The 12,954-nt window shown below is 36.0% G+C and overlaps 1 protein-coding gene across 5 annotated transcripts in view; it reads right to left on the bottom strand.

Moving 5' to 3' along the window:
- khdrbs3 (KH domain containing, RNA binding, signal transduction associated 3) overlaps nucleotides 1-12,954 on the bottom strand; it is a 144,288-nt gene that overhangs the window by 46,995 nt on the left and 84,339 nt on the right. The gene's annotated exons all lie outside the window — the stretch shown is intronic.

Raw genomic sequence — 12,954 nt, 5'->3', positions numbered from 1 at the left:
TATCAAACCCACACACTGGTATATTAAACAACCAATTAAACAGCACCACTTTCCTTTCCATTACCTATGATCCCCCTTTTTTTTTTTACTGGTTATGTATGCTTTAATGATCAAATATTTATGTAAGACACTGTACTTGCTTTTTTGTTCAAAATTTGTATGAATATTTTACAAGTTATGATTTTTTTTTTTTAATAATTAGCTAGTTCACCACACAATATATATATATTAACTACACTGTAAAAAATTTCTAACCCTCCCAAATCTCCCAAATCTAACCCTCCCTGCGGCTGTTGCAAGTTGAGCGAGCGTGTGTGTCAAGAGTTGAGCGAGCACAGAATTAAGAGGTTGAGAGAGAGAGAGAGGGACTTGACAGGAGCACAGAGAATAAGTTTGTGAGAGAGCACCTGAGTAAACTGTGTGAGAGGGGTTATTATTGCATGTTAATATGGATAATGGCAAACAAGCAAATACATTTATTGAGCACGGAATCGTTTTTTCTTTGCTCAAACGAATTTTTTTTTTTTGCGATTGTTAATTTCTGTTCAAAATATAATGTAATGTGCTTGCAAAATATAGTTTTATTGCAATTAATTGTGCAGCCCTAATGAAATCTGAGAGATTTCTGTCCCTCCATTGACAGCTACGCAACTACCACTTTGACGCTTCAAAAAGTTAATAAAGAGATCGGAAAACTAATCCATATGAATTGAGCAGTTTAGTACAAATATTCTGAAGAGACACGATTGCTTTATTTTCTGAACCGATTTAATTTAGGCTTTTATTCACACATTTAAGTGTAACAAACAATATAGTGTTTTATTTCCATATAAGTGAATATTAACGAATCACTGAGGTCCCAAACAAATGAAGATGAAACTTCAAATTGCTTCAATAATAGCAAAATATAATGCAATATGTACGAGTTAAGGGGCAACAGCATTCATTTTTTATTTAATTTATTTTTTATAATGAATAGTTTTAAATTACTGTGCTACATTTCCAGTGTTTAGTGCTTGCGAGGGGACAAAACCACAAAGTTTCTCTTGACAGAACTGCATCTGTAAAAAACGCTTTCCTGAATCAAAAGAGACTCAAGATCTAAAACACACACAGTTTCGTGTAACATTCAGATGGATACATATGGCAAGGATCAAAGAAACAAGAGAGAGAATAAAGAGAAAGAAAGGAAGAAGAAACATCCCAGAGAGACCAAAGGATGACAAAAGAAAGAGGAAGCGTATTGGCTGAGGAGGTGAGACGGTTTCTCGGATGTTCTTGTTAAAACGCTTCATCTGCGCCTGCTGTCTAGGCTTGTTAGCGATCTCAGCGCTGAACCTGGAGTGGGAGATCAAATCCTGCCACCCATGAAGACCTCAGAGAAAGTCTACTGATATGTTCTGAAACTCACAGCAACACAAAGGCTTGACTGAATCTGCTGGAAAAATATGAATCCCAGAATTAGCAGAAAGAGCGGAGTGGCTGTACCTCTACTACATACTAAAAGCATGCACTTCACAGGTGATGGGAAAGTGCACACTTTTGAGTTCATAGTATGTCAGTACGCATGTGAACGTAAGCATTCAACTACTTTCATTAAAATGCATTGTTTCATGAACTATTAGGTTAACTGCTGTAGAAGAATGGATGCATACTTTGACAATTCCAACAGACAAACTTTTTCTATCCGAGCATCTCTGGCATACAACATTCAACTTTTACTGCTCAGAGTTTGAAGAGTTTATCTGAAGAGATATTGTTGGCATACTGTACAGTACAGAACTATACAATACATATATACAGAAGTTCAGATTTGCATTTACATTTAGAAGAATTTAACCCTTTGGCTATGCTGAAAACCCTGTAACACCTTTGATGTTTCTAGTCAAAATAACCGGCCTTTTAAAAATTGCTTGTAAATTTCTCGCCACGCTATATCATTATCACCAAATATTGAATTTGGATTGATTGTAGGCCTCATTGATATGAGCTTATGCACCGCAGTTTTTCCGTGAAAAATAAATAAATAATTTTTCGATAATTTTGTCAATGTTCAACAAAATATGGGGGGGGGGGGTGGGAATGGTCAAAAATGACCAGCCTATACAAAAAATTGCTTATAAAGCTCTCATTTTACTATATTATCACCAAATATTGGGTTCAATCTTTTTGTCAACTTGTTTTCTTTCAGTTAGGACAGGGTTTGTATTTATTTTTTAAACTGATTGATCGTAATTTTGGGAAGTATAGTTATAACCCTGTTCGAGTCAAAGTCAGTAAGTTTTTATCCAATGAGATAACTAACATTTTCGGGAAAAAGAAGAATCTCTCTGCATGGGTCAAAATGACCCGACCACAACAGAAGCGTTAATGAGAAATGTCCTGTAAATGTAGACTTTGGTATCTTGCCAAGTCTTTGCATAAGACACAGTTGAGATCTCTTCTGAAACTCTAAAGGAGAAACTTTCAATGAAACTTCCATTTGCTATAATAAACATAATCTCATTGCTCTTTAGAAGAAACCATTGAGATGTTAAAAAGTTTTTTTTTGTTTTTCGTTCCAATGGGAACACACTTTGATTTGAGATGCACTAATCCTCATACTTTGGGACATAATAATCTCACATACTTTGTAGTTCTGGTAGTATGCAAATTAGGATGGACCTGATGACTATGATGTCACTGGGGACACTGTAAAGAGGTCATGACCTTTAATTCAAAACCACTACTGAATCTATGATGCTAGCAAGATCTTTTGCATATGCCACATATCCATGTAATTTATAAGAAACATTAACCTATAAATGTAACCTACAGTATATCAAATATAACGTATATTTCTGCTTTATACTCCCATTAAGTGTCAGTAAGTGGGTGTGGGATTTTAAGAGCGCGGTTTGTTCTGCTGCTGATGGCTGTTTGTGTGGATGCTTTCATTAAATGCCTGTTATTTACTGAGGCTTTTGTTTAGCTGCTCTTTAATGGTGTAATCTGATGATATTAAGGCTTGTAAATGACAGCGTGGGCCTTAATCTGGACATTAAACACAACACCGAGCTGCGTGAGGATTTACGGAAAGCTCTAAATCTCCTAAACCCACCCCAACACACACACATTAAAACACACCTCTCCTCAAAACGCACAAATATAGAAATGCTCAAATCGGCATGCCGTGTTTGTTTGCCCCTGAGAATGTGCCATAAATCGATCGCTGTTTAAATTAATGATCAATTAATCGATTAATCTTTGACCTTAACCTCTTAAATCCTAAACGGGGGCGTTACTAAGTTATTACGTTACGTAATAACCACTTGCTTAACCAACATAAAATAGGTGTCGTTTTAAAGCGAAGAAGCTTTGGCTTTACAGTGAATATAGGGAATATGACAATCACTTAACAAGTGGTTATAAATTTGCTGACATATGAGGGGCTGTTTACACGACACCGTTTTCACCTAAAACGTAAAACTTTTTATGCGTTTTGGACGTTCGTTTACACGCCAACTGCGTTTTGGGTGCCTGAAAACGCATAGTTTTGAAAACGGGTTTCAAAGTGCAAGATTTTGAAAAACGTGAATCTCTGAAGACTATGACGTCACACACATGTGTATCACATTTACATTTAGTCATTTAGCAGATCACGTGTTCATCGCCTATACGTCTATAGTGTTTCATTGCCATCTAATGGCCTGGCAGCAGAATACAAGGGTTTTTATTCGTTTTTACGGATCCGTGTAAATGGGGATCGTTTTGACAATAGTGTTGTGTCGTCTGTACGTGGAAAACTGGGGTTGCATCCAAAATCACAAACTTCCCTATATGAAGAGTTCAGATGCAAAAACCTCTTAAGTGCCATCTGAAATTTTCTTCTAGAATGATCATTATTATCAAGCTTGTTTATTTAAGTTCAGTAATTTCACTTAAATGGCAATTAATAGCTAATTTTCATTGCCATTTAAGTGAAATTATTGAACTTATATACGAATTTCATAAAAATGATCATTCTAGAAGAAAATTTCAGATGGCACTTAGAGGTTTTTGCATCTGAACTCTTCATATACACTCACCTAAAGGATTATTAGGAACACCATGCTAATACTGTGTTTGACCCCCTTTCGCCTTCAGAACTGCCTTAATTCTACGTGGCATTGATTCAACAAGGTGCTGAAAGCTTTCTTTAGAAATGTTGGCCCATATTGATAGGATAGCATCTTGCAGTTGATGGAGATTTGAAGCTCCCGTTCCACCACATCCCAAAGATGCTCTATTGGGTTGAGATCTGGTGACTGTGGGGGCCATTTTAGTACAGTGAACTCATTGTCATGTTCAAGAAACCAATTTGAAATGATTCGAGCTTTGTGACATGGTGCATTATCCTGCTGGAAGTAGCCATCAGAGGATGGGTACATGGTGGTCATAAATAGGGATGTCCCGATCCGAACTGTGCAGATTGTGAAATACTCAGACCGGCCCGTCTGGCACCAACAACCATGCCACGCTCAAAATTGCTTAAATCACCTTTCTTTCCCATTCTGACATTCAGTTTGGAGTTCAGGAGATTGTCTTGACCAGGACCACACCCCTAAATGCATTGAAGCAACTGCCATGTGATTGGTTGATTAGATAATTGCATTAATGAGAAATTGAACAGGTGTTCCTAATAATCCTTTAGGTGAGTGTAGTTCCCTATAACAGTATGTTACAAAAGAAGTCCGAATACACAGTACTCATAAAGAGTAGGCAAAAAGTACAAGTTTTATTAGCTTCCTTAAATGATATAAAAAAATAAAATAAAAAAAAAACCTAGGGGAGGATAATAGCTGTTATCTGATATAAATGCATAAAATGTGTGCAGCTTTGGGAAAATGTGTATAGGCTTATAGGAAAGGCACGGGCAAAATGGGGTAATAGCTCACAGGCAAAATTTTGATATCCCACCATGACATTCATTATGAATTCATTTTAATTGCAGATTACATCAGGTAATGAGGGCAATTTACCGATCGTTCAGCTGATAGTGTCCTGACGCAGATGCTAAATCACATACAGTATTCACTCAAAAGCTTTCAAAAGAGATCCACGTGTCACTTATTAAGCGTGGTTTACTTTTTATGGAAATTTCTGCCTCACTAATAAAGCTCAGTTTGTTTGGCTGAGAAGAAAGCTGCATTCTCTTGTTTCAGACGAAACAGCCGGCACACTTTTGATCTGACTACACAGCCTTCACAACGAGACTGACCTCACAGACAAGCAGCCAGAGACATGAAAAGGCAAAAAAAGTTCTGATAACACTTTAATTTAAAGGAATAATTAACCTAAAAATGAAGATAATGTCCTTATTTACTCACCATCATGTCATTCTGAACCCGTATGCTGTTATTTTATCCACAGAATAATAAAAAAGGATTTCGGAAGAAAACATATGCAGGCCTTTTTATACAAAGTTACATAAAATTTGCATCCAATTGTAGACAGTTTCAGAAAACAACTGCAAATCCATGACTGGTGGCACAGAAAAGACATGCTTCACCTGTAACAAACACTTAAAATGCATATTTCTTGCTCTCTAATATAATATTCTTCTTAACCAGCTCCCCTGACCTCACGAGATGAAATTAGCCAAGAAAGTGTCCCAGTCTTGTAAACATGTGCAGCATAAATGAGGCTAGAGGTGACGTCTGGAGGAAAACTGTTCCAATCAGATTCATCACACTCACCCTTCAAGCGCTCTTTTTTTTCTCTACATCCACCTGTCAGACTGGACAAATTGAATTTGTCTTCCTCCAGTAGCTCTCTGAAGCTCTAAACAGCGCATTAGTGTCTGCAGTCATCAGAGCTGTCAAAGGCAATCTGTTTAGTGTGACGCAGGCGACGTGAATAGCCGCGCCGTATGACATTACACTGGCGCTCTCGCTCCGTCACTGATAATTGCTTTATTTGAAGAGGCCGATCATTACTGCTGTAACGCTGAGGGCTCACGTACCCTGACATTCCTTTTAGCTCTGAGATGAAGTTTCGTTTACAGGACCTGACATCCAGATCTTTTTTCTTCCCAACAGTTGTCCAATAATGCATCACTATGACAAAGCTGCAGTCCACAGTAACTGTTCAACATTGAACGCTAGAGCTCAGGTTTGAGTTTGGCCCATGGCCCAATTCATGTACTATGGTTTTTATATGGTACTCCAAGTTACTTTCAAGAATACCATAGTTTTAAATGTCTGAAAACCATGGTGGTACAATACAATGGTACTTTTTGATAAATGTACTAAATTATTATTAATATGTATGGTACTTCCATGGTATTTTGGACATGTCCTATGGTAGTAGCATATAAAAACCATGGTACCAACATATGATACCATGGTATTACCGCCGCTGTACTTTTTGAAAAGGTAATCATATTCACATTCAGTACATAGTATTAATATGGTATTCCAAGGTACCTTCAGGAATACCATGGCACACGTCTAAACACCACGGTAAGTGTATTGAAAGATTACACTTACAAAAAGTATGGTACAACCATGTTTTTTGGACATTGTACCATGGTATTTTGGGAGGGTACCATAGTATTTTGGACATATGACATGGTAGTAGGCAGCATATAAAAACCATGGTAAATGAATTTCAGAAATATCCTGAAATTAGGTATTTTGGACATCTACCACTATACTAAACTATGGTACATAGTATATTTCAAAGCACCACAGTTTTACCATCTGATACCATGGTAAGTAATATGTTACTACCACAGTACTTTTTTTAAGGTTAATCATATTCAAATACCATGGTATTTATATGGTACCCTAAGGAACTTTAAAGAATAACATGGTCTTTACCATGGTACATGTCTAAAAACCATTTGGTAATACTATGGTACTTTTGGGTAAATGTGCTGAATTATTACACTTAAAAGAGTATGGTACTACCACAGTTTTTCTGAGATGGTACCATGGCATTTTGTAGTACCATGTATATAGTATAATACCACGGTATTACCATCTGATACCATGTTGTTATGTTTTTTTTTACGGGTAATCATATTCACATACCACGGTATTTATGAGGTACTCTAAGACATTTGAAAAACATGATATTACCATGGCGCATGTAAATGTAAATGTTTTTGTTAGCATGAAATGCAAACATAATTATGCTAAGGATGGAAATGTTGAGTTCTGGACTCAAACCGGCCTCATCCATTTGAGCACCACAGCTCCAATGTGCTGACATAAAGATACCAAGACACTAGAAGATACTAGAAGTAAAGCTACCAATGAATCACTCATGATCTAAAGCAGCAAACCGTTTATTGTGCACATGATGGACAGTGGGAAGAGTTTGTTTGAGTTTGGCAGGCACTCTACCATAGACTGCGATTAAAGTAATCGGCTGATCATGCAGTGAAAGCGAGAGGCTCTGGAACAGAAGACAATTATATTCACGACACTGCAGCGTGGAAACGCATCATACAACTAGATCATTCGACTCACTGCACTGTGACAAATTTCATACTGAATAGATAATAATCTCATTATAAGGTCCAGCTATAACGGCACCACAGAGCCAACATGCTCCATGATCCAGAAACATCTCTGGGCGACTGGGGGCTCCTGTGGGTGGAGGAGTCACAAGAAAAGCTGGAGTTGTGTTTAATAACACAAGCTGACATTTGTGTTTGATTAACATTTAGACAGTGTAGAGGTCTGGATGGGAACTCAATTGAAGCACAATGCTGCGGTACACAAAACCCTGTGTCCTGACAAAACCCATGAGAGCAAAAAAGTCTCATTCTTTTAATAAAAAATCAAATAAAAATAAAAAATAGTAAAAAATAAAAATAAAAGACAGTAGTGTGTGTGTGTGTGTGTGTGTGTGTGTGTGTGTGTGTGTGTGTGTGTGTGTGTGTGTGTGTGTGTGTGTGTGTGTGTGTGTGTGTGTGTGTGTGTGTGTGCACTGTAAAACCTGATGAGTTAGTTCAACTCAAACCATTTGAGGAAACCGATTGCCTTAAATAATTTAAGTTTATTAACTCAAACAATTTAAGTATAAAAAAATATTTGATTTGTGTCAAGTAACTCAATAACTTATTGTTAAGATAACTTGGGTAAATAAATTGAATAGTACTAAGTCCATTCAATTAATATAACTCAAATCTATGAAGTACACTGTAAACCCGAATAAGTTGGCAGAACTCAAAACATTTAAGGCAATCAATTGCCTCAAATTTTTTAAGTTCTGAAATTCAAAGTTTAAGTAAGCAGAACTAGCAGATTTTTATTTTGTACTTAAACATTTCAAGTTAAGAACAATTAAAATGTATTAAGAGTACATTAATTCACACAATTAACTTAAAACTTTCATGTAATCTCATTGTGAACACTTTTATTAGTATAAACTTAGTTAGCTATTAAAAGCTAATCTGCTAACATACTAATTTGCTAACATATTAGCAATAGTATGTTATACAGAAGCACTTGCTGTATGAGCGCAACAAAATAAAGGGATTATTTGCTCTCAAATCAAGCTGCATGCACCACTTGTCACCATGATGGTAGCCAACATTAACAGAAATTCTTCTAAATTAGCATAACAAAACATTAATCACTACTAAATCTCACACTTAACATTAATCTTACACAAAAAACAAACAAACATTATATTACACTTAATTTTAGCATTTACTCTCCCTTTCGAGTGCCATCGGCAAAGCATGCTGGGAAATAGACATCCCAGCCGTTTCAGTTAAACTTAAGTTTGTCTAAATTAAAATAAATAATTTCATAAAACTCAAAACAATGAAACAGTTCAGTTTTGTGTTCATGTTTTCATGTCTTTTATTTTGTAGTTTGGTTCCTGTTTCCTGTCATGTATTGCTCTTGCCATGTGCTCTCCCTTTTATGTGTCATGTTCTGACCACTGTCTGTGAGTCTCACGTAACCAAGTCAATTTCACGTTTTTGTTCATGTTATGTTTCAAATCGTGTTTGTTTCAAGTTTTTCTTTTGGTTCACGTTTGGATTTAAATAAACTGCACTTGGGATCTTCAACTTGCCTTTAGCGGACTTTATTACAGTGCGTGTGTGTGTGTGTGTGTGTGTGTGTGTGTGTGTGTGTGTGTGTGTGTGTGAGAGAGAGAGAGATGTGTTACCCTTCACAGCACACTCCCTCTGGGATCCCAGAGCCCATTTACAAACCCTCTTCAAAAAATAGCTCACACACATTATCACTCACTGAATGTGTGCGCACACACATGGCTGCTCAAATACCATGTGTTTTAATATGTGCACAAATGTATGTAGCTGCCAAAAGTCCCTCTGCTCTCATGTAAGAAGCATGAGTTGTTCATCTGTCCAGGGTCCATTTGTCATGAAAAGAGGCCAATTCGTCATTCTGTCATGCCAATTCACTTGTTGAAGTAGGTTTTGATTGCTTGCATTTAAAACCAGCTACATATACTAGTCCAGTCCAATCATTCTAAAATGCTTCTTTTTTTTTTTCTTTTTTTTTTGCAAGGATGCATTAAGTTGATCAAAGGTGACAGTAAAGAAGACATTTATAATGTTACAAAAGATTTCTATTTCAAGTAAATGCTGTTCTTTTGAACTTTCTATTCATCAAAAGGAATTAAAAAAATGTATTACGGTTTCCACAGAAATACTAAGTAGCACAACTGTTTTCAACATTAATAATAATCAGAGATGTTTCTTGAGCAGCAAATCAGCATATTAGAATGACTGCTGAAGGATCATGTGACACTGAAGACTGGAGTAACTATGCTGAAAAGCTTTGATCACAGGAATAAATTACATTGTAATATATATATATATACACACACAGCAAAATCCCCAGTGTTAAATCAACACTGTTCAGAGCACATATGATCCCACTCTACAGAGTGTTAAAATAACACTGAAAGTTAATGAGATAATTAAGTGATTACATTTGGCAGGTCGCTTTTATCCAAAGCGACTTACATTGCATTTCAAGGTACACATTTACATTCTTATCAGTTCTTGCTTTCCCCAGGAATCAAACCCATGACCTTGGTGTTGCAAGCGCCAACACTCTACTGTATGAGCTACAGGAAAGCTTTATTAATTGAGTGATGATTGAGCATTAGTGATGAACGACTGTTGTTAACAAGCAGAATCACTGAAGGAAAGAGAAACACAAGAACTACAACTGACTTTTAGTCACAGCCTTAAATTAAATCAGCTTAAGATAAAAAGAAGACATTAAATCTCTGAAGATCTCAGCAGAGGAGGATTAAACAACTCCAGTAATATTGTGAAATATTATTACATTATTATATTATTACATTGTAAAACAGCTGTTTCTGTGCAAATATATAGTAAGCTGTAATTTATTTCTGTGATCAAAGCTGAATTTTCAGCATCATTTCTCCGGTCTTCAGTGTCACATAATCATTCTTAGCGATCCAAAACTTTTGACTGGTAGTATATATATATATATATATATATATATATATATATATATATAAAGGCTGTGACGTAGTTAATCTGGTTTATTTCTTTTCTTTTCTTTTTTGGCTAGCAGAAGTTGAATGGCCAAAGAAACATTTCTTTGAAATTGTAATAATATTTCACAATATTACTGTTTTTACTGTATTTTTGATCAAATACATGCAAGCTTTGGTGAGTAGGCTATAAGAGATTTCTTTCAAAAACATAAAAAATATGAATTGTTCCAAACTAATATATATATACATATATATATATTTATTGATTATTCAGAAAATATCAGTAGCTCAGTATAATAATAAAAGTGAATGGAAAGTGATGACTATGATAATCAAAGAAATGTGAGCACATGCTATTCTCCTTCCACATGTCCTGTTCATTTATTCCTCTCTATCTTCCCTAAAACGGCTCCTCAAACACTCACATAAACACGCTGTTCTAATTATCATCTGTCTAAAACCCTGCCCTAAAAGAGACAGTCAGATATCTACACCTGCTGCTTCAATTTCTCTAGTTCTCTCTATTCTCCTTCTGTGTGTCACCTTTTCACCCTTTCAAGATGGAACGGTGTGAATTAAAAATCAGGCAAACAAAGAAGCCCATTAAATTATGTTTGGAGAACTACGAAAGCACATACTAAATGACGTACAGAAAGGATTGGTCCTTGTGTGCGAGTCTTTTGGGAATACAGTGGGAATATATGCACACATCACATGAACACACACACGCTGAGCAGTGTGATAATGTGATAGTCAGCCGTCAAGGTCAAGCTCACCTCTATGTCTGCGAAGGAGGAAAAAAATCATCAAATAACACACTCAACAGCAACAACATGGAAATTAGGACCATTTGCTGGAATCGCCCCATGCATGCTTCATTATCAAACTCATGTTCATATTAACAAGTGCTTTTCATTCTTTGAAATTACTGTGGTCTGTATATCTAGTGAAGTGTTGCCATGCCGTGTGATAGATAACATGTTAAACAAATGAAAGGTTATCAGCTGCGAAAAACGCATCCCGAACTTCAGGAATTTCTGCTACTGAATTTAAATGCAACATCTAATTATTCTACACCATAACACTGCATATAGTAATAACATTACACTCTCAGAAAAAAAGGTACAAAAGCTGTCACTGTGGCGGTACCTTTTCAAAATGTACACCTTTGTACCTAAAGAGTGCATATAAGTCCCTCAAAGGTACATATTGGTACCAAACCTGTACATATTAGTACCTAAATGGTACATATTAGAACCCTTTTGAAGGGTGCTGTCCCAGTGACAGCTTTTGTACCTTTTTTTCTGAGAGTGTATTTTATAAAGTGCCTTTACAAAGTACAGAAAAATATCAACAATAACCATAAATAAAAGAAAGCATCCATGAAACCAAAGTCACTAAAGTTAATTAAAAGCCATCCTGAAATAAAAAGTTTTAAGATGGGATTTAAAAATACCCTGGGATTTGGCTTCCCTAATGTCAGTTGGAAGAGAATTCCACAATTTTGGGCTATGAAAAGCAAAAGCCCTGTCATCCACAGAGCTAAGTCGTGTTTAGGGACAGCCAAGAGACTATTACGCCTGGGCATTTAAGGAATTAAAAGGTCCGCTAAATACTGTGGAGCTAAATCGTGCAGTACTTCATAGGTTAAAATGAGGATTTAAAAAAATCAACTCGGTACCGGACCAGGAGCCAGTTATGTGATCACCTTAGCCCCAGTTAGGAAACAAGCTGCCGAGTTTTGCATGTACTGTAATTTATTGAGAGTTGATTTCGAAATGCCGACTAGTAGCGCATTACAAAAGTCAACAACAGAAGTTAATTCATCTTTCAGCGGTAGTAAAGGACAAAACTGGACGTCAACGTGTAATATTTATGAGATGAAAGTAGGATGTCTTAAGAACACTGTACGTAGGGTTCGAACATTAAACATGAGCCTAAATGACTCCAAAATTCTTCAACTTATCTTCAACGATATATAAAATCATTTAGATTTTTAGAAAATCATCAATGGATATTTATAAAATATTATGATAAATCAATCATTTAGCCAGCACTGCAAAAATATCAAGCAAATTCAGCAATATTTACCAGTCAAGTGAGCACAGGACCTGTAGTCAAATTGAACAACAAATCAGCTACAGATATTCATTGGGTTAAGGACTGGAATTTTGCCAGAAAACTTCCATATTGGTGCTATGTGTAAATGAAGCAACAATGTTAACGTTTTGAGTATATAATATTAGATAGTTACATAATAGCTATAATATACATAATGCCTATAATATTACATAGGCATAAAACGCATTAGCATTCTGATTCAACTACTTGTAGATGACCCTGTATACTTCACTCTTCCTCTACTTCTTCTGAACCAGTTTCTGGTGCTTCAGCACGGACACATTCAATTGATCAAAAGGGACAGTAAAGACATTTATAATGTTTCAAAAGATTTCTATCTCAAATAAA

The sequence above is a fragment of the Squalius cephalus genome (assembly GCF_949319135.1).
Source record: "Squalius cephalus genome assembly, chromosome: 8".
Classification (NCBI taxonomy): domain Eukaryota; kingdom Metazoa; phylum Chordata; class Actinopteri; order Cypriniformes; family Leuciscidae; genus Squalius; species Squalius cephalus.
This window is presented reverse-complemented; position numbering and strand designations above follow the sequence as displayed.